Here is a 25,666-nt window from a genome sequence, read left to right as displayed (position 1 = left end):
TATTTTATTTTTCTTTCCCTTCCCCTATGTTCATCTGTTTTGTTTCTTAAATTCCATATATGAGTGAAATCATGTTATTTGTCTGTCTTTGACTGACTTACTTCGCTTAGCATAATACCTTCTAGTTCTATCCATGTCATTGCAAATGGCAAGATTTCATTCTTTTTGATGGCTGAGTAATATTCCATTGTATTTTTATCTATTCATCTGTCAGTGGACATCTGGGCTCTGCTATAAGCATTGGGTTGCATGTACTCCTTCAAATCACTATGTTTATATCCTTCGGATAAATACCTAGTAGTGTAACTGCTGGGCCATAGATAGTTCTATTTTTAACTTTTTGAGGCACCTCCATACTATTTTCCAGAGTGGCTACATCAGTTTGCATTCCCACCAACAGTGTAAGAGGGTTCCCCTTTCTCTGCATCCTTGCCAACATCTTTTGTTTCCTGAGTTGTTAATTTTAGCCATTCTGACCTGTATCAGTTTAAAGTATTTATCTCAAACAAGTATTGTGAATTGTACTCTTCACTGAGTTAGTAGTAGGATATTGACTGTCAGTTGGTGACCAAGGTCTGATTTCAAGGGGAACGTTTCACATGACCCGGGACTTCTTTGGCAATACAGGGTGGGGGGCAGTTACCAAATTCACGTATCTGTGCAGCAAAGAACAAAAAGGAAAATATTAACAAAAACAACACAACAACAGTATTAGTAATGCAACAACAGCAACTCACAGAGAGACACCCACATGTACACATAAACACTAGCCACACATAAAAAAGGCAGTGGGCTTTGGGTGAGTCTTTTAGGGAAAATGCAAAATTAGCTAGGGATGTATGGATGTATGTATGTAAGTATTTATTTTAAAGATTTATTTTTATTTATTTGAGAGAGAGAGGAAGGTAGATGGGCAGAGAGAGTCTTAAGCACATTCTGTGCTGAGTATGGAACCCAACACAGGGCTCTATCTCACAATCCTGAGATCACAACCTGAGCTGAAACCAAGAGTCAGATGTGTAACCAACTGTGCCAGCTAGGCACCTAGGATTTCTTTGGATCCTAGAGTAGATAGCATCTAATATTCATACTGCTAAAATTTCTGGAGTTGTTATAAATATAAAATTGACCTCCTCCAGGATCTATCTTTTCTTCTTACCTCTCTGAAGGCTCTTTGTTTTAAAATCTTTTTCAGGGTATTTTAATTTTCTGTTCTGTGTCCTTTTCCTTTTCTAGATAGATGTCTTTGAGGGCAAGTATATTGCCTTATTTATTTATATATATATATATATACAGCATCAAGCATGGGGATCGATATTTAGAAGACAATAAATGTATGAATTTAAGAATGAATGAGTGAATGACTAAAACCAGTGCTTAGGTTTACCATCATATCTCTTGATATTTATATATACACACCCTGATTAGCCGAAACATTGGGGAATTTAGTGAGTAGCTACAAGGTGGCAGTGAGAAATGTAAGGACAAATGGAAACCCAGCCTTAAAACATGACAGAACTGTGCAGGGCTGGAAAACAATGTCAGCAAACCAAAAAACTTGATACACAGCAATCTAAGATGAAATTTGAACAAAGACTGAGGTAATTCGTGTTGTCTTGGAATCAGGCAAACATCACTAGTCTCTGCAAATAGCAATGGCAGTCCCAAAGCCAAGGACATACTTAGCTTGTGTGTGCGTTGGTGGTGTCTTGAGTTTATGACTGTGTGAGCCAACCAGTTAGGCTTTTCTTAGGCGGAGATTAACACAGCATCCAGTGTATTATACTTTCCATAAATTAGACATATTCAAATAATAGCATCAAATCTCTAATGAACAAATCCTTTATTGCCTCTACTTGTGTTCTCAGTTTAGGAAAAGCTGTAACATCAAACCAGATCTAGAGAAATATACATCTTAGGTGAAAAATTTATCTGTTTGAATAATTTTCAATCTTTTTCAATCAATGATTTCTAAAATCCTGTTATTTTGTGCTCTCTTTTGTGGCAACCATTTAATCTATTCTCAGTTAAGATGCTGCCATGTTTTCATCTGGGAATCTTTTCTTCATTTTATAGATTGAGGAAACCGAGTCTTTGAAAGATGAAGCAATTTGCCCAAATAATAAGTGGTAGAGCAGGAGTCCAAGGCCAGGGGTTTTGGGCTCAGTGTCTTGACCTTAACTCCTCATGACCAATATATAGCACATTTTCAGTCCTTTGACAAAGTATGGGAACTTTGCATTTTCTATTTTTAGTTATTCTCCATAAAATATATTTGAATATAAAAAAATATGTTTTAAATTAGTTATTTAGAAATTTCTTCATGCCAAATGGCACTGTAGTAGGTATTGCGTAATGTGAAAGAAAATGTTATCTTTCTTATGAAACAATTTTATTCCTTTCATGAGTGTATTGGACAAATATAAATATACTCCATTTGGTAATCAACTTAAAGCTTCCCTTAAAGATCTTTCATTTTAAAATTTCAAGTAAAATGTCGATATATCTTGTAAAAGATTCAAATGACAGAGAAAAAGCAAAACCCTTCCCCATCTCTAGTTTCATCTCCAGATGTAGCCAGCTGAGCTAGTTAATATCTGGAGTCCTCAGCAGCAAATTTGCCTTCCTTTACTCTGAGATGCTGTGGCTGGGGCAGCTGGGGCTGTGCCTCTGCCAATGACATTTCCCAGATTGGTTTACCAGATGGCTTCCTGGAAGGTTTTTATCAATGGGGGGTGGGGAGAGGGAGAAGGCACTTCTCAGTTTTTTCCCATTCCATTCAGTATTCGTCCCAGCAGTGGTAATTTGCTCCAATCTCCATGTTCTTGTGGCAGAATCCCAGGTGCAAAACAATTCTTTGGGGGGAAGAACAGTCTGTTCACATGAAATGAGTCTCACTTTGAACCACGAGCACGTGGACTATCAAGGTACTCCTCCGGAACCAGCCTCAGGGACTCCTCAGAAGTACAGATGAAACAGACAGGATCCCTACAAATAACTGAACTCACTCCTCCAGGCCCCTCCTTCATGTATCTGGATTCTTGTAACCCCATCTCCCCTTTGTTGCCTGGACCAAGGATATGGTAGCTCTTTCTTGCAGTTATTACTTCTGGTTTCCCTTAGTGTTTGCTTTGCATTCTCTTAGCCTTCTAACTCCTGTGTTAAATAACTCCTGTGTTGGCAATGTAATAAATTAGTTTTCTGTTTTGCTGACTGGACTCTGAAAAATATGCCACTATGATAAGATCGATCTACATCCCTACAGATGTTTTTCTTTTCTCTTTTATTCTCAGTTTAATATTTTATTATTTTTATTTATGATTATTTTCATGTAAAAAAATGTGAAGGGTGATAATATAAAGAGATAGTAGTAAGTACAAACCTAGCTATGACAGAGAGGATAATACTACCATTGATAGATGCAGGCTTTCAGAAGAAAACCTATGAATAGAGTTTCCAGGTCATAATCTGGCTTCTGCTTCTCTGAGAATTTAGGCATTCCTAGAAAGGTAAGTGGGCAAGATCATGAATTAGTCTTGGAAGATGTAGGTCTCACCACAATGGGTTATGGGCAGAGTTGTCTTGAGCCAACTTCTGGTTTTAATAGGAATATAGTCCTACTCTATTTTTTGGATTTCAAATTCACGTTAGCCAGCCTCCAGTTCTCAGAGGTTTGCAAAAGCAGAACTTCTTTGAGGGTGTAATGAATATTCTCAGCATGTGGTCCATTCAACCATTTTGGTAATGATATCATAACTTACTCAGCAAGTGTAACCGTAGAGTACACTACTCAGACCTGAACTAGTTGCCCTCTATACAGCTAGCATACTGCTGTCTTCCTGGGGTCTTCATTCACCATTTCCTTTGCCTTCTCATGTGTTGAATGTTCTATTTCTTATATTCCATAACTTCCCTTTCCTTGGATTACTCTCTGCATTTGGTAGGGCATCCTCTAGTAGCTTCCTGAGAAATTGTGCATGGGAAGTAAATATTTTTCAGACTTTGAATATCTAAAAATAATCGTATTCTAGTCTCACATTTTTAAAAAGATTTATTTATTTATTTGACAAAGAGAGCACAAGTGCAAGGGACAGAGAGAGGGGGAGAGAGAGAGAATCTCAAGCAGGCCCCATGCTGAGCATGGAGCCTGACTCAAATTTCAATCCCACAACCCTAAGACCAGGACCCAAGTTGAAACCAAGAGTGGGATGCTCAATAGACTGTGCCACATAGGTGCCCCATATCCCATTTGATCAATAGTTTGCCTGAGTATTGTACTATAGATTGGAAATAATTTTTTCATAATCTTGCAGACATTTTCCCACTCTTCTCGTTTCCAGTGTTGCTGTGAGAGGTCTGAAGGCATTCTGATTTCTATCCTTTTCATATAAGCTGTTTTTTCTTAGAAAGCTTATAGAATCTTCTCTTTCCTCCCATATTCTGAAAATGTATGATATACCTCAGTACTAGTCTATTTGTGTATATGGTGGACCCTTTCAGTCTGCAGACTCATGTCCTTGAGTTCTGAGAAATGTTCTTGAGTTATTTATTCAGTGATTTCTTCATCTCCATTTTTTTCCCCCAATTTCCTTCTTTGGAACTCCTATTACAGTATACTTGTTCTCTAATTTCCTAATATTTTCTCCCCCCCCTTTTTTTAAAACACTGTTTCTGTAAGATTTCCTCCACCTTCTGAGTCATTTTTCCTTTTCCATCTTTGTCCTTGACTATTTCTAAAGAGAGAGCATTGGAATACACCATTTTTGGTGCCTGAGCAGACTTCATAGCTTGCTTTCTGCCTCTAGCAAGTTAAGAGCCCTGGGGTGTTTTACCTCTTCAGCAATTTCACTTCTTTTTAGTCTAGGGTGTGACTTTCTTGCCAGTTCAGCTCTCACTCTTGATTGGATTTGTATGTATTAGATTCCATTTTAGTCCACCTTACGAAACCAACACCCACAATTATTTTCAAGACTTGCCTCTCCTTCCAGACTTAATTACAGGTACTGCATATGAGATATATGTGGGACCACAGCCTTCAGGTTCATTGTCTTTAGAATTTCATTCTTGTTTTTAAGAGGTCTAAAGCTATTATGATTTCTGATTATTTACGTGGGGTTTCTTCTTTATTCTCTAGAAGCTTATGAAATCTTTGTCTCTCATGTTATACAGATTTGCATTTCTGCCTCTCTACTGAGAATGAGGCTAGAAAACAACTTTTTGCTAGATATACATGGATATTCTGCCGGCATGTTTAACATTACATGTCTTTTTCCTCTCCTCTTTGCTCCCCATCCTGTTCCTCTTTCTGTTTTCCTGATATCCTTCATTTTTACTGCGATCTACCCATTTCTCTAGGTGTAAAAATCAGGTATCACTCTTGACTCTTCATGAGCCCACTCACTGCCCACACAATAATTACCACAATCTGATTATTTTTATCTCTTCCTACAAATTGGTTGAATTTTTATCCTTTTTTGTTTATATCACTACAAGCTGTAAACCCCTCTCTCTTTCACTAACTACAGTGTCTCTTCATGGGTGACTCTGCTATATGATTTGTGATCATGCTCAGCAAAGTTGCCAGTAACTCATCTAAATATAACTCTGACTTTTGCTTCTGCTTTCAACCCTTCAGTGACTTGCCATTGCTCATAAAGTAAAGTGTAAGCTCCTCCATAAAGTATTTGAGGCCTTTCATGAACTTATTCCTACCTACCTATCTCATTTGGCTTGGGCTACTATAGCAAAATACCATGGATTGGGTGGTTTAACCAACAGACATTTATTTCTCACAGTTCTGGAGGCTGGGAGTTCCAAGGTCAGGGTGCCAGCAGATTTGGTTTTCAGTGAGGGCCCTCTTCCTACCTCACAAATGGCCACCTTCTTGCTGTGTCCTCATGTGGTAGAAGAGGAAGTTCTGGTGTCTTCTCTTCTTATGGAGGCATTAATCCCAGCAGCAGGGGTCCACCTTCATGACCTCATCTAAACCTAATTACCACTGAAAGGTCTCATCTCTCAATATTATCACATTTGGGATTAGAGCTTCAACATATGAATTTGGGGAGACACAAGCATTTAGTCCATAACACTACTTCTTCAACTTCATCTCCCCCAACTTCATGACTTATAATTTTTTTTAAAGATTTTATTTATTTATTCGACAGAGATAGAGACAGCCAGCGAGAGAGGGAACACAAGCAGGGGGAGTGGGAGAGGAAGAAGCAGGCCCACAGCAGAGGAGCCTGATGTGGGGCTCTATCCCAGAATGCTGGGATCACACCCTGAGCCGAAGGCAGACGCTTAACCGCTGTGCCACCCAGGCGCCCCATCATGACTTATAATTTACACTTAGATTGGAACTGTGTGTTTGTCTTAGCATACCTCATGCTGTTCCATATTTCTACACATTTGTTCACTTTTTTTCCTTTTGCCTTGAATGTTCCTACTACTTTTCCTTCACATGGATATTCTTACCCTTTTTTTCAGAACTCACCTCAGGCATTATAATTTCTAGGAAGCCTATACCTGATCTCCAAACTGGGTCAGTTTCCCCTTTTTCTGTACTCTCTTAGTACCCTGAGTCTTCCTTAGTATCCTGAGTATTCCTCTTGCTCAGCAAATACCCTATTATATTGCCACTATGTGTATGTGTTGTTCTCTCCTAAATATTAAGTGCCTCAAGTACAGAGATATTACTTATATTTTTATGCCTGGTTTCAAGCACAGTGCCTGGTCCATGGCAGGCACTCAAGAAATATTTGCTCCTAAACTAACAAAATATATCTTTTTTCATCCCCCAAACCAGTCAGAAATGTTTTCTTTTTTTTTTTTTTNCTCTTAGTACCCTGAGTCTTCCTTAGTATCCTGAGTATTCCTCTTGCTCAGCAAATACCCTATTATATTGCCACTATGTGTATGTGTTGTTCTCTCCTAAATATTAAGTGCCTCAAGTACAGAGATATTACTTATATTTTTATGCCTGGTTTCAAGCACAGTGCCTGGTCCATGGCAGGCACTCAAGAAATATTTGCTCCTAAACTAACAAAATATATCTTTTTTCATCCCCCAAACCAGTCAGAAATGTTTTCTTTTTTTTTTAAATATTTTATTTATTTGAGAGAGAGAAAGAGATCATGAGCAGGGGGGAAGGGTAGAGGGAGAAGCAGGCTCCCTGCGAGCAGGGAGCCTGATGCAGGGCTCGATTCCAGGACCCGGGGATCATGATCTGAGCCGAAGGCAGATGCATAACCGACTGAACCACCCAGGTGCTCCCAGAAATGTTTTATTTAAAATAAACCTGTGAAACAAACACAAAAAACCCCTTTTAATCAGAAGGTCTGATTAAATTCAGTATTAACTCGAGTTCTAAAAAACCCATTGGGAAAAGCCAATAGGTACATCAGAGAAAAGCAGGCAGCTACTGACAAGTCTTTGGTGGAAAACTAAGTTGCATACTTATACAAGCTGCCCTAATGATTATCAAGCCCAAGTTTTGTTTATCAAAAATAGGTTTCAGGTTATACCAAGGAAACCATATAGACAACCCCATCAGTACAAAGATGTAACAATGAAGTTTAAGGGTGTAGGAAAAGCCAAATATGATAAAATACACAAATAATCTATAAAATAAGCCTTTTAATCCTAGAAGAAAATGGAGAAACCTCATGGATTTAACACACATAAAATGAGGCTGACAGTACATGGAACAATCCTGAACATTTTCCCAATGACTAAGCCATGGCGTAACAGCTAAGGACACCATTAACATGTAGGTTTTACATGTTATATGTGAAAACTAGAGTAATTTTTTTTCTGCTCAATTTCCATCTCTTCCTTTTTACCTTTTCCCTAATTTTCTCAAGCAACATTTTTCCTTTGGTTTGACCGGTTGAACTTGTAAAGATTTGGAACCTAAAGTGAGTATCAGTTCTTACTGGACTAGCACTTGGGAAATGCAATCCTAGAAAAGGCAGATTTTAACTGAAGTGGGCTGACAAAGGTAAGCATCCATTTTCTACATGATGATGTCCTCCATGTTAATCACTAGGGTAATGGCTTCTCTTTGCTGGGTCACACCAGCCAGCATGATACTGGCATACTCCGTGGTGAGGTACTACAGAGCTATGTGCGCAAACACCCACCCATTTAAGCTTTCAGTAAATACAAAGCATTTTAAACCATTTCAGTAAAATAAATTAAAAAAAATATTGCATATCTATTGGCCTGTTTTGCCACTTGATCTGGCTTGGAGTGTTGTTCATGACAGAAGACACAACAGTTAATTAATGTTCCTCCTACCTTCCTCCATGGAGTTGCTAGTCCATGCTCCCTAGGCTTCAATACTTCCTGCTCTTCAAGCCTCAGTGCCTTTTTTGCAGCAATAATTATTCTTCATCAGCATCGCCACTGCCATGGGACCAACACCCCCAAGGACTGGAGTGATGTAACCAGCTTTCTTTCTGACTCTTTCAAAATCCACATCTCCAACCAACTTGGGTTTAGGAGTTATGGGATTTCGAACTCTATTCCCATGTGGATGGCTGCTGCTCCCTTCTGGATATCTGCTGTGATTGGATTTGGACTGTCTCCAGCAGAGACCACAATGTCTGCAAGAATTATATGTTTCTTTAGTTGGTCTTTGGGAGTGTATTGATGAAATATCATAAGAGTGGAATCACCTTCAGGGCATTCATGTGCCTCACCTGTGTGTAGTAGTGTTGCAATGGGCATTCCAACATTTTTTGACCTCCCACCCACAACCACATTCTTCCGTAGGGTTGGAATGCTAGTTCATTTAATTATTTTCCAGACACCCCATGGGGTAGCCAATAACATGGAATACTGGTCCAAACGTGTTCATCCTACATTAATTACATGAAATCCATCAACATCCTTGTCTGGAGAAACAGCATTGCAGATCTTTCTCTCCTCAGTGTGCTCTGGAAGAGGCAGCAGAACAAGGAGGCCATCTGCGTTACCATCGTTATTTAGATTATTGATTAAATTCAACAGTTCTTCCTCAGAAATTGAAGCTGTTTTCACAATTGTCTCACTGTTGATTCCCACTTCTGCAGCTGCCTTGGTTTTGTTGAGGACGTAGGAGTGACTTGCTGGATTCTCACCAACCAGAACCACACTCAGGTGTGGCCGTTTGTCACCCAATGCCACCCATTCTTCCATCTCCTGCTGTACTTCCTGCTTGATCTCCTGGGCCAGTTTCCTTCCAGAAGTGACAACAGCTTTATTTCCAACTACCAAGAGGTGGAAGGCAACAGTTCTGTGAGGCCAGAGTGGTTGGGTGGCCAGTGGGGACACCAGGGAAGCACCAGGGAAGCAGCAGCCATCGCCCACACTGATGTTTGCATCAGGCTAAATATATCACTTTACTCATGTTGTTAATCTGTGTTAACTACCTGAAACACGCTGAACATTTTGCTGGTATACTTGCCTGTAGTTTACTTTAATTTTCCGCGTTGAGATGCTTCATGTAAACATTATAAATTTAGAATAGTTTTGACATCAGCACTCTTTTTATAGTCTCAACCTTACATTTATTGCATGCATGAGTTTATATGCCGAGACTAATGGGTCCTATTTCAGACACTAAAAAAATTTTACTTTAGCTTTATCAGTAGGGCATTGCCCAGTAGATTCTTAAATGTTGACTAATAGCTTGGTGAGAGTAGCTTCAGATGTGGCAGGTTCAGAGTATTGTGTTAAAGGGCGGTTGCTGAGGTCAAGGCTAAGTGATGTAGCTTCTGGAGTGTTTATATCATCCATATCCTATAAAGCTGGTTTTGGAGAAGTGAAACATTAGACATTTTAATCAATATTTCTTAGAGTAAATCTCTGAAGAGATGACAGCAAATGAGAACCCATCTTCTGACAAAAGTGAAAGGAAAGTGAATCATTTTTTTTCAAAGGAAGTAACATGTGGAAAATGCTTTCCAACTGTAAAGTGGTGCACAATTGCTTAGTCTTGAAATCATTATGATTGTTATTAAGGCTAGTTTGAAAGTCAATTGCCTGTCTCAGCTCAGCCAAACTACTAGGTCTACCATATTGTCCCGTGACTCAAGACAAGCAAATTCCATATGCCATTTGTAATGGACTTTATTACTAGCTATTGTTTCTAGCTAGCAGNATATCCTATAAAGCTGGTTTTGGAGAAGTGAAACATTAGACATTTTAATCAATATTTCTTAGAGTAAATCTCTGAAGAGATGACAGCAAATGAGAACCCATCTTCTGACAAAAGTGAAAGGAAAGTGAATCATTTTTTTTCAAAGGAAGTAACATGTGGAAAATGCTTTCCAACTGTAAAGTGGTGCACAATTGCTTAGTCTTGAAATCATTATGATTGTTATTAAGGCTAGTTTGAAAGTCAATTGCCTGTCTCAGCTCAGCCAACTACTAGGTCTACCATATTGTCCTGTGACTCAAGACAAGCAAATTCCATATGCCATTTGTAATGGACTTTATTACTAGCTATTGTTTCTAGCTAACAGGTCTCTTTTTCTCTTATCCCTCTGCTCCCCTCCCCTTGTATAAAAAAAAAAAAACCCATGTCTGAACGTCCATTGTCACTTAGGCCTGGCCAAGCTTAATTCTCCTTTTTTAGGTCAGAATAATTTGTTTGGGGATCCAAGCAGAATCAATCATAATCCTTCCCTGGGATTTGAGAGAGACATTCTCTTTTCTATGGATTTTTGAGATGAGCTTTATGATGGGCCAGCTTCCTTGGATGCATTGAGGAAATCCATGGGTAAATTTGTAATGTGATAGAATAGAATAATACACCGAGAAAATCAAACTTGAGAGATGGGGCAGGTTAGAGAGAGAGAGCTAATAACATAATTTGCAGTACTTGATCCAGTTGTGTCTGAATCTAGTAACCTCTGAATTAATCAGTTTCATGGATTAATTCATCCTTTTATACTTAAAGTATTTTTAGTTGGTGTTCCTTCCCTTGCACTGAAAGCCTCTGACAAATATATCATTCTTCTCTAGGATATTCCAGCCACCAATCCCTGTGACCTCATTTTTTTTTCTTAGTCCTTATTCCACTTTCTTTCCTTCTTTTCTTTTTCTTTTTTAAAAATATTTTATTTATTTGACAGAGAGAGACAGAGAGAGAGGGAACACAAGCAGGGGGAGTGGGAGTGGGAGTGGGAGAAGCAGGCTTCCTGCTGAGCAGGGAGTCCGATGCGGGGGCTTGACCCAAGACCCTGGGATTATGACCTGAGCCGAAGGCAGCTGCTTAATGACTGAGCCACCCAGGTGCCCCCTTATTCCACTTTCTAATTGCATGATAGTTTGGTGGTTAAGTATAAGGACACCGAACTAGATTACCTGAACTTGAATCTTGGCTTTTTTGCTTATTAGATATATAATCTTGGGCAAGTTATTTAAGCTCTTTAAGCTTATTTCTATATCAGTAAGATGAAATAATTGATTATATCCACTTTTGTTAAGGATTAACTGAGTTAGTGGTTGTAAAGTGTTTAGAAAAGGGCCCGATGCCTGGTACTGGTTCAGTAGATGTTAGCTATTTTAGTATTGGATTCTAAAACAGAGAAAAGATAAAAATATTTTATGTTTGTCTTTATTGTCTCATTTAAAATTGTTAGTTTTTTTTATTTTAATGTTTTTTTATTATATTATGTTAGTCACCATACAGTACATCCCTGGTTTCTGATGGGTAGTAAGGGGGGCACGTATTGCATGGTGCACTGGGTGTTATACGCAACTAATGAATCATTGAACTTTACATTAAAATTGTTAGATTTTAAGGGATAAAGAGCTTGCCTTTTTGGCTTGCGTAGATTATGGCACCTAGCGTTGTGATAAGCATTGCCCTAGTTTACTTGTTCCCAGGCTACATAGTCAATATAGGAACCTGTCATTCATAGCCTCCTTCCTGATTTGCTTGCCTTGATCCATTTCTTGGTATACTTAACTTCTCCTTTGACCTCATTATTTTCTACTTGACTCAAGGCTCTTGCTTAACTGTTTTTTTCCTTTTCTTGACTATGATTTTTATTCTACTTCTTATGATACTATTTCAACCCACCACCCTTCTCCTTAAAACCCTTAATGAGAAGGGCTCTTATTAGGCTTATCCAACCCCCGTGAGCATAGTCAGGGCAGCATTCAATAAATATTTACGATTAAGAAATTGTAGAACACAGCCCAAGCTTACAGTGAAGGGGAATTAGCTACAAACTGATTGTATGACCTAATATAGGCTCGTGAAACTTGTGTTTTTCAAACGCTGTTATTTGCTGCGTAGTGTCTTCTGCAACCATTAATTTTCCTTAGTGGTAAGTAATTTGAAAGTATTTTTATATTAAACTAAACAAGGATGTATTATTGAATATAAAACAAAATTTACATGGTTTTAGAAGATGAAAACACACTAAAGAAATGTCTTCATTTTTCTGTGTTGGGCCTAAGGACTCAAGTACCTTGGGAATGTAAGTGGTGGGATATAAGTTATTGTTCTTTGTTGTTAAAGATACCTCTGCGAAGACATTTGAGAAGAACAGTACAGTACTGTAGATTTCCTTCGTCAATGTTAGATGGGCTCATGTTCACGACAGTCAGAACTTAGTAATAGCTACTATTTCTTATATGCCCAAAACCCTGCTGCACATTTTACAATAACATATAATTTGATACTCACAGCAAGTCTTTTTTGCAGAAGAGGAAACTGAATGTTAAAAAAGTTAAATAACTTGAATGAGGTCTCATAACTATTTTGTGTTGTGACTTGGAGTCAAATCCAAGTCTGTAAAGCTCAACTGTAGTGCACATCCTATGAGAAATAATTCAGAAAAACCTTATTCAAGATAAGAAATTTATGGACAATTGAAAACATCAGCTTCCTTCGGTAGGGGCCAGCTTGAGGTCTTACGGGAACTTCCAGATAAAAGGAAGAAGGGAGATAAAGAAAGCAGAATGTGTATGTGTGGGTGTGCTTATATGTATATGTATATAAGCCTATATATAAACACACACACGTGTATATATGTATATAAAACAACTTGCTTGAATTGTAAAATATACCCATATTGAAAATTGAAGTGATTACCATTGTACCTTCTACCAATTCCGTTTTAAAACCAGCTAACTTTTGTTCCAGGAAAGGATGCTGTGGGATTTGCTTTGTGTAAGTCATATTCTATTCGTCCTCAAGCACACTTTGGTGAATATAATGAATACCGTCATCTTGATGGACAGTTTTCCATGAACATTGTCCCTAGGATTACATTTCTTCAACTAAAATCATTGGAGAAAGTCAAATAGCCTGCTTTATTGTACATTATTTACAATAGAAAGTTTATTAAATTCTTTTCCTAAAACTCTTTGATAGAGCTGTTTACCATCACCACACCTTCCTTCTCTTTTTTTCCTTTGCAAAGGTTGACTTGGCAAGAATTTTATTTCACTTTGCTACACTATGGACCTTTGGTGCATGTTCTCATTTATTTTGGCAAGTGAACCATTTTGTCTATTTGGCTTAAAATGGTCCACTATACTGTGTGATAGACAGCAAGAACACAGGCTAGCATATTTTCTGTTTAGGCGCTTGATCCTCATTGATCTACATATGCAAAGCTTAATGAAAACTTCTAAGCGTAAAAGCTCGTCTGAGTTTCTAATGTTAAGATTGCTTCTGTTTGTGAGTGCTAGAGCAGAGAGTCAGACTGTTTCTCAGAGTATTCCATGGAACACATATTAGTATCCCAAGATGCTTGTGCAAAGGGCTTCAGTGGTCAAATGAGTTGTGGAAATGCTGTATAAATATATCTTGTCCAACATCATAGTTAGTATATAAATGTCTCATTTTGGAGTTAAAAGAATAACTAACTTTGTTTAACCCAGGGTCTTCTGAACTTATTTGTTTGGGTTTGCAAATACTGGTTCTCAACTTTCCATGGCACTACTGTTTCTTGAAACATGCTTTGGGAGATACTTACCAGTACCTACTGGCTTTGAAGTCCAGTTGAAACTGGGTTAGAATTTAGCTCTATTATTTGGGTAACACATTTGTCCTTCATGAGTCAAAGATGCCTCTTTTGGGGAATATATTTACTTCACAGTATTGTTGTTAAATTAAGCAAGTTAACACATCTAAAGTAAATAAGATACTTGGCATATATTTTAGTTCATCTACTTCTTAATCTTTGCCTTCATTTTCTTCAAGCAGCTCTTGTAATTTCGTTTTATGAATTCTTCTTCAATAATTGATCTAGAAAGGTGCTCCAGACCTAAATTCATCTGAAGTAAATGTGCCCTTCTCTTGACTATATATTCAAATATCAAACACAAAATTTATTCCCACTCCAGTGATTACTCTGCTTAAAAACAAAGATAACAGGGGTGCCTGGGTGGCACAGTCATTAAGCGGCTGCCTTCGGCTCAGGGCGTGATCCCAGCGTTCTGGGATTGAGCCCCACATCAGGCTCCTCCGCTAGGAGCCTGCTTCTTCCTCTCCCACTCCCCTTGCTTGTGTTCCCTCTCTTGCTGGCTGTGTCTCTCTCTGTCAAATAAATAAATAAAATCTTAAAAAAACCAAAGATAATAAATAGTCCCCTTTTAATGCAGATGTGAAAAACATATGGTTCCAGGGAAGGGAGTTCAGGATACAATCTCTGGGTTTTGCACCTGACATTAAGTTCCTCAGGTGGCCAAATGCTAGGATTATCAGAGAAAACTAAAGAAAGTCCTTTTAAACCTGTGTGAATCAGCATAGAAGTAATAGATAATCCTGGTATATATGTCTGAATAGGGTACTATCATTAGAAAAAATGAAAAAAACTCTAGCAATAGCCTGATAGGTTCTGAGCTAGAAGTTTTGCCTTTGGATAATGATTGTGATTGCCATCTACCCTGAGTATCTCAAGCTGCTGAATTTTTGGCCTTAGAAACAACCAGGCTATAAAAATAAAACGAGAAGGACTATACTACCATTTGTAAAACTGCCTGTGGTTCTGGTTGCTTGCCTTCAAGAAAAACCTAAAGGAAAAAATTCCAGATAAACAAATATACCTTGTTTATGGTGCTATTTGAGAAATAATTCTAGGTGGCCTGAGCGGCAAGTGTTGGCTCATTATGCCTCTATGATACTGAAAGGGGGTGCAGGTACCAGAAGGAAAACAATTAATACCAGTGCGTCTGGAACACAAATAGAATTCTGAGAATGCTGCATTGAGGTTCCCATCAGTTCATACAGAAGCAGACTCCAGTGCACAATGTATTCACCTCACATCAGTTGCCTCCACTGTTTTCTGCCTCTCTCTGTTCATCTCTAGGTCTTAACTCCCTTGGAAGAAGGTCTCAGTTTAAGATAATCCTTGGGAGGGCTCACCTAGCAGATTTAAGTTTTTCAAAATTAATCAGAATGGTGCATGTATGAGACAAATCAACTTTGCTCTTACTAAATTGTAGTCTTTTTCATAGCACAACCTTGTAGTGTTACTATGCCAGAAATCCCACTATTTTCCATTGAGGAGGAGAGAAAGTGATAAAAAGTGTGAGAAGGGAAGAAATCTTATCTTTCTAGTCCTTATGAATCCCCTTAATGTTTATCATATTTCCTGAACATTTGCTTTTGATCAACTCATTTACACACATGTCCTCTTTAATAGAGAGAAAATATCAGGGATTATGAGGAATTTATGGTGATGTGTGGTCACTGAGATGTAGTTTAACTGACAGTGCTGGCTTTGGATTCAGCTAGATCTTGCTCCGAGTACAGGCTCTACCACTTACTGGCTACGTCACTTGATGTTTGAGATGTAGTTTTCTCGAACTAGGTACAGACACAGTGCTGTAATGGATATTATACTTGCTTTTCCAGCATCTATTCTGCTCCCTGGGAGTAGGCTTGACATCATTCCCAGCTCTGTGCATAGCCTGTGTTTGAAATAAGGCAGTAGTATCCCTTGCCACAAAGATTGGTTCAGGGATGAGCAACGACATGAGCCTAAGTCAGTGCATGGCATTGCACTGGCCTCTGTGATTGGTTAAGGTTGGTCCTATCAGAATGATGTAAAACTCATTTGCATAAGATACACACTGTTCTTGCTCTGATTGGTGTGGTATATAGTTGAAAAGTCTGAGATTCTATGGCAACTTTTTTACTGCCATGGAAGATAAAGCTAGTATACAGAAGTAGAAAGTGAATGGCAGGAAATAGAGACTGAGCTTGATCATATACTTCCAAAGCTTGTCCTACCTCTGGAATTTCTAGTTACCTGGGTGAACAGATTCCCTTTTGTTTAATCCAATTTAAATCATGCTTTTGTTATTTGCAAAATAAGAAATCCTACTTTATAAGTATATTGTATCTGACATGTCTGTCACATAGTGACAATCAGTATGGAGTAAAATAGAGAAAGGGGGAGGGAAAGTATTGCAGTGAGGGTGCTGAATAACTATAACTGAAGTCAGGATGGGCTGACTAAGAAAGCAGCCTTGAAACAAAGACCTGAAGGAGGCAAGTGAGCAAGATGTAAGATCATCTGGGAGCCAAGTGTTCCTGGCAGATGTAAGAGCAGATGCAAAGGCCTGAGGTAGGGCTCTGCCTGGTGTGTTCTATGAACAGGAAGGAGGCCAGCATGAGTGGACTATGGGGAACAAATGGAGAGTAGGTGATAAAGTCAGAAAAGTAATATGAGTTAGGTATATTGTGAAAGGTCAGGAAACCATTGTAGGGATATTGGCTTTTTTCTAAGTTAGAGGGGAGCCCACTGAAGAGTTACGAGTAGAGAAGTGACATGACATGATTTAAAGGATCATATGGGTATTGTTTTGAGTATAGACTGGGTGGGGTGTATGCTAGTGGCAGGTTGAGGAATGGCAGAAGCCAGAAAGCCAGTTAGGAATTGATTACAGAATCTGGGGAAGATAAGATAGTCTCTTAGGCCAGGATGGTAGAGTGGAGGTCCTAAGAAGTGGACAGAGTCTGCCTGTATTATGATTGTAGATTTTAGATGATTCACTGTTGGATTGAATGTGGGATGTGAGATTAATAGTAATCAAGGATGACACCAAAGATGCTTTTTGGGCTGTGATGGTTAATGAAATAATTCATAAAGCCCTGGCATGTAATAGGCTGTTGACTGGTAGTTGTACAATAATAATAAATATTTACTAGCATTGCCAAAGACTTTGGCAACCCTATAGACATAAAGGTAGCAACAGATATCTTTAATAATAAATAGCATTAGTAAAATATAATGTCTTTTCATATATTTTGTCATTGAAGCCTTAGAAAACCCTGAGATAGGTATTTTTATTACCACTTTGTAGAGGGAAAAACCAGGGATGTGATGGGTAAATTGGTTTTGGTCATGGTTCAATAGAAATGGTTATCTCATTTAAAATCTGGGTCTTGTGACTCCAAATATAATTCTGCTTTCACTATAGCATTCTGCTGGCCTTCCTGTTCAAAGGTGACATTTTTCTGAGCTCATTTTTAGGGAAAGTGGTAGAATTGAGAGCAATCCATATTTTTTCTTACTGTGACATACCTTTATAGGCAAACCACATTAAGGGTTTTCACATGTGGCTTTGTAGAGGTATTATCATAACGAATAACAACTGGATTAATTAACCCTTAGTAAGTGCCAGGCATTGGTATTATTTGCATTATTACGTGAAGTACATCAGTTTAGTTTCCCAGAAACTCTCTGAGGCAGTAAATCAATCATGGTGCAATCAGGAGTTAGAAATCACACCAGTAATTTCATATAAAGAATTATTAAACTAGCAAAAGGTGGTTAACTACTAAAAGGGGTAAAAGAGGCCATTAAAAAATAGAGGGAAGATGGGGGACTTGGCAAGATGGAAGAGTAGGAGGATCCTGAGCTCACCCTGTTCCACATTTACAACTAGATATTATCCACATCCAAGTCAATAAACTGGAAAGCAATCCAAAGACTGGCAGAACAAACTCCACAACTAAATATAGAGAAGAAGCTGCATCTGAAAGGTTATGAAGTTCAGAAAAGTAGAGGGAGGCTGTCCCCAGGAGGGAGGGAATTGTGTGCAGAGAGAGAGAAATGGGCTCCCAGACCAGGGAGCTCACACGTGGTAGACTAATCCCTATAAAGTTTGGATTTAAAAACAGGAGGGGTTGAATTTTGTGAGTTTGTAAAACTGGTGGGACTTGGAACTTGGAGCTTTAAAAGTCAGCTGACTCAGCACTGGGCAAGCCTGGAGGGCAAGTGATAGTTGGGTTGCTGTTCTTAAAGAGATAGCAGCCTGTGTGGAGAGGCAACATAACAAGAGCAGTTTACACAACACGGGGGGCAAACAGGAGACAGATCTGTTCACACTGATTTCTGAGTGTGTTGGGGGACAGATGCTTTTTCTCTCCCCCAAGCCCCCAGTATAAACACAGGGCCATTCTGGGAGGTGGGACTGCACAGACACTTGCCACCTAACCTGCTAGCAGTGTGCCATGCCAAGTTCTCTTAAGGATTCACCCATTTCAAGCCTGCTAGTCTAGGCCCTGAGCTCAGGGCAAATTTTGTTAAAGCTGCGCGTGGCCCTGCCCACACCCCACCCAGCCATTAGGTGCACAGTTGTTGCCCTGCACCGTGTGCACTGCACAGCCACCATGCCTTGCCCAACCTCAGGCCCCCAGCCATCCTTGCCCAATGCGCCTGGCCGTGCCCAGCAGTCACTACCTGCCATGTTCGGCCTTGCCCCCTGGGTACCCTGGTGCATAGCCCCCGGCCTCCACAGTGCTTTTGGGGATCCAGCATAGGACTAATCCAAAGTTCCCCAGTGGGCATGCCCTGTCAGAACTGGTCTATCTGGATCCCACTAATACCACAGAGAATAAGCACGCACAGCCCACAATAGACAGAGAGTGAGTGTAGATGACTGCACTGAAAGGAAAAGTGATTCAGACCAAGAGCACTTTCCTGAAGTGCCAGGTTCTGGTGAACAGGAGACACTGCACTCTAGGGCACTCTAGGACTTCTTCTTTATAAAGTAACTACTTTAAAGAGCAGAATATATAGCTGACTTTCTTAACACATAGAAATAGATACAGAGAGGTGGGCAAAATGAGGAAACAAAAATTTATCCTAAATGAAAGAACAGGATGAGGCAATGGCCGGAGATCTGAGCAAACCAGATACAAGTAACATGCCTGAGAGAGAATTTAAAACAATGATCATAAGGATATTCACTGGACTTGAGGAAAGAGTGGAAGACATGAGTGCAACCCTTAACACAGAAATAAGGAATAGCATAGCAGAAAAAAAGGGCTCAATAAATGAAATGAGACACGTGTTTGATGGAATGAACAGCAGGATAAAAGAAGCAGAGGAACAAATCAGTGACTTGGAAGACAGAGTACTGAAAAGTAATCAGGCTGAACAGAGAAAAAAAGAACTGTGCAAAATGAGAATAGATTTAGGGAATTCAGTGACTCCATCAAATGTTAATAACATTTGTATTACAGTAGTCCCAGAAGAAGAAGAGAGAAAGGGGGCAGAAAACTTATTTGAAGAGATAATAGCTAAAAGGTTCCCAAATCTGGGGAAGGGAACAGACATTCAGATCCAGGAGGAACAGAGAACTCCCAACAAAATTAGTAAAAGCAGACCCACACTGATGTGTTGTAATTAAATTGGCAAAATATAGTGATAAAGGAAAAATTTTGAAAACCACAAGACAAAAGAAGGAAGTAACTTACAAGGGAAAACCCATAAAGCTGGCAGGAGATTTTTTTCAACAGAAACTTTGCCTGCCAGAAGAGAGTGGCATGATATGTTTGAAGTGCTGAAAGGGAAAAATTTGCAGCCAAGAATATTCTATCCAGCAAGGCTATCAATCATATGGTTTCACTCATTTATGGAACATAAGAAGTAGGAAGATCAATAGGAGAAGAAAGGGAAGAATAAAGGGGGGGTTAACAGAAGGGGGAATGAACCATGAGGGACTATGGACTCTGGGAAACAAACTGAGGGCTTCAGAGGGATAGGCTGGTGATGGGTATTAAGGAGGGCACGTATTGCATGGTGCACTGGGTGTTATNATCATGGAACTTTACATGAAAAACTAGGGATGTACTGCATGGTGACTAACATAATAAAAAATTATTATAAAAAAGAAAAGAAGTTGGACAACCTAAAAGAAACAGATACATTCCTAGAAACATATAAAGTACCAAACTGAAACAGGAAGAAATAGAAAATTTGGACAGATTTATAACCAGCAGAGAATTGAATCAGTAATCAAAAAACTCTCAAAAAACAAAAGTCCAGGACCAGCTGGCTTCAGAGGCTAATTCTCCCAAACATTTAAAGAAGAGTTAATACCTATTCCTCTCAAACTGTTTCAAAAAATAGAAAAGGAGGGAAAACTTCCAGATTCATTCTATGAGGCCAGCATTACCCTGATACCAAAATCAGATAAAGACACCACTAAAAAAGAGAACTATAGGCCAGTATCCCTGATCACCATAGATGTAAAAATCCTCAATATAATACTGGAAAACCCCATCCAACCATACATTAAAAAAAAATCATTCACCATGATCAACTGGGATTTATTTCTCAGTTGCAAGGGTGGTTCAATATTTGTAAATCANAAAATCAGATAAAGACACCACTAAAAAAGAGAACTATAGGCAATATCCCTGATCACCATATATGTAAAAATCCTCAATATAATACTGGAAAACCCCATCCAACCATACATTAAAAAAATCATTCACCATGATCAACTGGGATTTATTTCTCAGTTGCAAGGGTGGTTCAATATTTGTAAATCAGTCAATGTGATACATCACATCAATAAGAGAAAGGGTAAGAATGATATGATCATTTCAATAGATGCAGAAAAAACATTTGACAAAGTATAATATCCATGAATGATCAAAACCTCAACAAAGTAGGTTTAGAAGGAATATACCTCCACATAATGAAGGACATATAGGAAAAACTCATAGCTAACATTATCCTAAATGGAAAAAAATGGAAAGCTTTTCCCCTAAGGTCAGGAATAAGATAAGGATGTCCACTTTCACCACTTTATTTAACATGGTAGTGGAAGTCCTAGCCACAACAATCAGACAACAAAAAGAAAAGGCGTCCAAATTGCTAAGGAAGAAGTAGAAGTTTCTCTATTTGCAGATGGCATGCTACTGTATATAGAAAACCCTAAAGACTCTAGCAAAAAACTGCTAGAACTGATAGAATCAGTATAGGCACAGAATATAAAAATCAATGTACAGAAATCTGTTTCATTTCTATCCACTAATAATGAAACAGCAGAAAGAGAAATTAAGAAGACAATCTCATTTACAATTGCACCAAAAATAATAAGATACCTAACTAAAAAGGTAAACCTAAGGAAATAAATCTAACCAAAGAGGTGAAAGATCTGTACTCTGAAAACTACAGAACACGTATGAAAGAAATTGGAGAAGACACAAAGAAATGGAAAAATGTTCCATGCTCATGGATTGGAAGAACAAATATTGTTAAAATATTTATAGTACCCAAAGCAATCCACACATTTAATGCAATCCCTATTAAAATACCAACAGCATTTTTCATGGAATTAGAACAAGCAGTTCTAAAACTTGTATGGAAACACCAAAGACCCTGAATAACCAAAGCAATTTTGAAAAAGAAAAGCAAAGCTGGAGGCATCATGATTCTGGACTTCAAGTTATGTTATAAAGCCATAGTGATCAAAATGGTATGGTATTGGTGCAAAAAACAGACATATAGATCAATGGACCAAAATAGAAAACCCAGAAATAAACCCACATCTATATGATAAGTTAAACTTTAACAAAGTGAGAACTAATGGCAAATGGGAAAACGACAGTCTTTTCAACAAATGGTGTTGGGAAAACTGGACAGCAACATACAAAAGAATGAAAATGGACCACTTTCTTACACCATACACAAAAATAAATTAAAAATGAATTAAAGATCTAAATGTGAGACAGGAAACCATAGAAATCCTGAAAGAGAACAAAGGCAGTAAAATTTTGACATGGACTGTGGTAACTTTTTTCTAGATATGTCTTCTGAGGCAATGAAAACAAAAGCAAAAATAAACTACATTAAAAGAAAAAGCTTCTGCACAGTAAAGAAAACAATCAACAAAACTAAAATGCATCCTATGGAATGGGAGAAGATTTTCGCAAATGAATATTTGATGAGGGGTTAGTTTCTGTAATATATAAAGAACTTATAAAACTCAACACCAAAAAAGACATAATCCAATTAAAACATGGGCAGAAGACATGAATAGACATTTTTCCAAAGAAGACATACAGATGGTCAACAGACATGTGAAAATATGCTCATCATCTTTTATCATCAGGGAAATGCATCCCAAAGCCACAATGAGATAGCACCTCACACCTGTCAGAATGGCTAAAATAAAAAAGACAAGAAACAATAGGTGTTGGGAAAGATGTGGAGAAAAAGGAACCCTCATTCACTATTGGTAATGCAAACTGGTGCAGCCACTGTGGAAGACAGTATGGAGGTTCCTCAAAAAATTGAAAATAGAGCTACACTATGATCCAGTAGTTGCACTACTGGGTATTCCCCCCCAAAATACAAAAACACTAATTCAAAGGGATACATGCACCCCTATGTTCACTGAAGCATTATTTGTAATAACCAAATTATGGAAGCAACCTAAGTGTCCATCAATAAATGAATGGATAAAGAAGTTGTGTGTGTGTGTGTGTGTGTGTGTGTGTGTGTAATGGAATATTATTCAGCTATAAAAAATGAAATCTTGCTGTTAGTAGTGCTGGAGAGTATAATACTAACTGAAATAAGTCAGAGAAAGACAAACAGAAACAAAACAAATGAGCAAAGGGAAAAAAAAGAGAGACAAACCAAGATACTCTTCATTATAGAGGACAAAGTGATGGTTACCAGAGGGGCGGGGGTGGAGGGATGTGTTAAATAGGTGATGAGGATTAAGGAGTGCACTTGTCATGATAAGTACTGGAAGATGTATGGAATATTTGAATCACTATATATTACACCTGAAATTAGCATAACACTGTATATTAACTAACTGGAATTAAAATGAAAACTTAAAAAATTAGAGGGAAAATAAATTCAGAAGCTGCCACTACCTCTGAGGGAGAGTGAGCAGGAAGGAACTAAGAATGTGGAGGAGCCTCACTCCCGCCCCCAGGTTGAGATTCATAACTCAGAGAAGGACCAGTTACACAATGTATGGGGCCCAGTGCAAGATGAAAATGAAATTTGTTGAATTATTGAAAATTTCAAGATGGCAGCATCAGAGCCACTATGCAAGTTGCATGTTCATGAAGATGCCCCTCACTTGGGTTATGGGAGCTGCACGCAGGCTGCTGAAGGCAAACAAACTTCTTGCTCTTGTGGTCCATCTAGTCCCCTCCACTGAGAACAGCTTTACATTGTGTCAGCTTAGCAAAGAAGTGTTATGTGGTCAGATTCCAGTGTCACAGAGCATTGCAAAGAAGGCTGGATTTGGAGTGATGACATGATAATTGGCACAGGCAAGTACTGTTATTACTCCCTGTTCCAGATGAAAAAAACTATATTTCAGAAAGAAGTCTCCAGGTTGAACGTTATTCGAAATCCCAGATTTCGAAACGGTACCATTTTGCTATATTGCACTGCTGAAATGGTACATTCATGAACTTGACTACCTTAATGGGTGCTAACTACAAACAACCCTGGGTAGAGGGGGCTCAGGGAACAAGAAGCAGATCAAGTATTGGGAGGCACGTGCATTGTTAAAGCAGATTTAGAGAGAACATCTTACAAGAAACAAGCCACAAGAAATGAACAGCCGGAGACTAAAAGATATCCTTTTATTGTATTTAAGGACAACCAAATAGTTGTTGAGGGGAAGCTTCTTTTTGCAGAAATGTAGAACTATATCCAGCTAATATATGAAAAGGGATAGTATAGTATTTAAAATGTCATCGGTTTTATAAGCCCTACTGATATATGGATATCTGCTAATATCAAGAAGTAAAAAACCAAGCATTATGTGCTTCTTGATGGAAGCATATAACATCATTTTAATCTATAGTCTATCTTTATGTATTTGAGTTCTTTAATTAAAAAATCAAAGAAGGGAAACACTCTTCTTCAAGATGGGAGGGTGTGACAAGAATTTTTTCCATAGAAGTGAAATAAGAGATCCCGCGTCTTTCACTTCAAAGTATCCCTGATTCTGAGGCCTGCTAGTCTTAGCCAAGCTGATAGAACAGAGTATTTAACAAGATTTTATCGCAGTGTCCAGCAGTGCTTTTTTACTGTAGGTGACTTGAAACGGAGGAGAAAAATGTAAATTTTTCTATTAATTAAAATGTCTCAAGCAAGAAATCTTTCAGGGTATTCTTAGTCTACCAAAGTCCTCTTTATATTTTGCTCCTCAGTAGACATTTCCGAAAACATGTCAGCAAGAAGCAATAGCAACATCAGGAGACTTCCTTCCATTCAACCCCAGTGCTGTTTAAAACTATAGATACCATTTTTTTACTCCTCTCGGGGTACTTGCTGGGCATAGTTTCTTACAGTCATGTGGGGTTAGTTGAATTGAATTACATTATGAATTAGGCAGCAAGTGTCATGAGAAGACCTGGCTTCTCGTCTGTGACCCACCATTAGGTTGTTATGGGACCAGGCATGAGTTATGTCACCTCTATGGGCCTCAGCATCTTCATCTGCAAAATTATGGTAATGCAGTAGGAAATCACGACAACCTTTTCTAACTCTGACCCTGGATGGATAAAAAGGGCCAAACTTACAACTTCTCTTCATGTGGTAAGATAATGTTTGAGATCATAAATTATGTTTTCTTCATATTGTTCCTCCCAGCCCCCATGTCCTTTTCAAGCCTGGGTACAGGAGAAGTTTGCATCAGGGCTGAGATCCTAAGAGGATGAGAAGCTTTTGTGGATAAAGGCTGGCCAAAAATCAGATGCCCCCGCCCAGACTCCTCAATGCCTTGATCCTACCTAAATTTGACAGAATGTTCAAGCTGCTCCATGGAAGTGGAGGGGAAGAAAAAATCCCAGAAGTGACTATACTTTCCTTTCTACCAGGAGACAGAAATGGAAACACATAGTAATAGTGGAAATTAAGGTTACAGCTGGAATAGTGTGTCCATCGCATATATTATTTGAAACATCCAGTGTAACTCTTCTTGCATCAGCTGATTGTTTTGGCGTCCTATAAAGACATTCTAAATGACAACAGTAACAGAGATTTGACATTTCTGTAACATAAAGTGCTAAGGACTGAATTGTATCCTTCCAAAATCCATATGTTGACTGGACTCATGTGATCCCCAATATTTGGAGATAGAGCCTGTGAAGAGGTGATAAAAGTGACATGAGATCGTAGGGTAGGGTCCTAATCTGAAAGGAGTGGTATTTTTCTATAAGAGGAGGAAGAGACTCCAGAACTCTCTCTTTCTCTGTCCTGTGAAGACACAGCAAGAGGTGGTCTTCTGAAAACCAGGGGGAAGAGACCTCACCAGAAACTGATTATGCTGGTACCCTGATCTCTAGATCAGCTTTCACAGCTGTAAGAAAATAAATATCTGTTTTTTAAGGCACCCAGTCTGTGGTATTTTGTTATGGCTGCCTGAGTGGACC

At 38.6% G+C, this 25,666-nt stretch overlaps 1 pseudogene; it reads right to left on the bottom strand.

Annotated features, from left to right (window-relative positions):
* Nucleotides 1–581: 581 nt before the first annotated feature.
* The window catches only part of LOC100464650, a 68,644-nt pseudogene continuing 43,559 nt past the window's right edge, over nucleotides 582–25,666 (bottom strand).

This window comes from Ailuropoda melanoleuca, chromosome 11, assembly GCF_002007445.2.
Source record: "Ailuropoda melanoleuca isolate Jingjing chromosome 11, ASM200744v2, whole genome shotgun sequence".
NCBI classification, from domain to species: Eukaryota; Metazoa; Chordata; class Mammalia; order Carnivora; family Ursidae; genus Ailuropoda; species Ailuropoda melanoleuca.
Note: the sequence above shows the minus strand (reverse complement) of the source record. Positions and strands in the feature narration are given on the sequence as shown.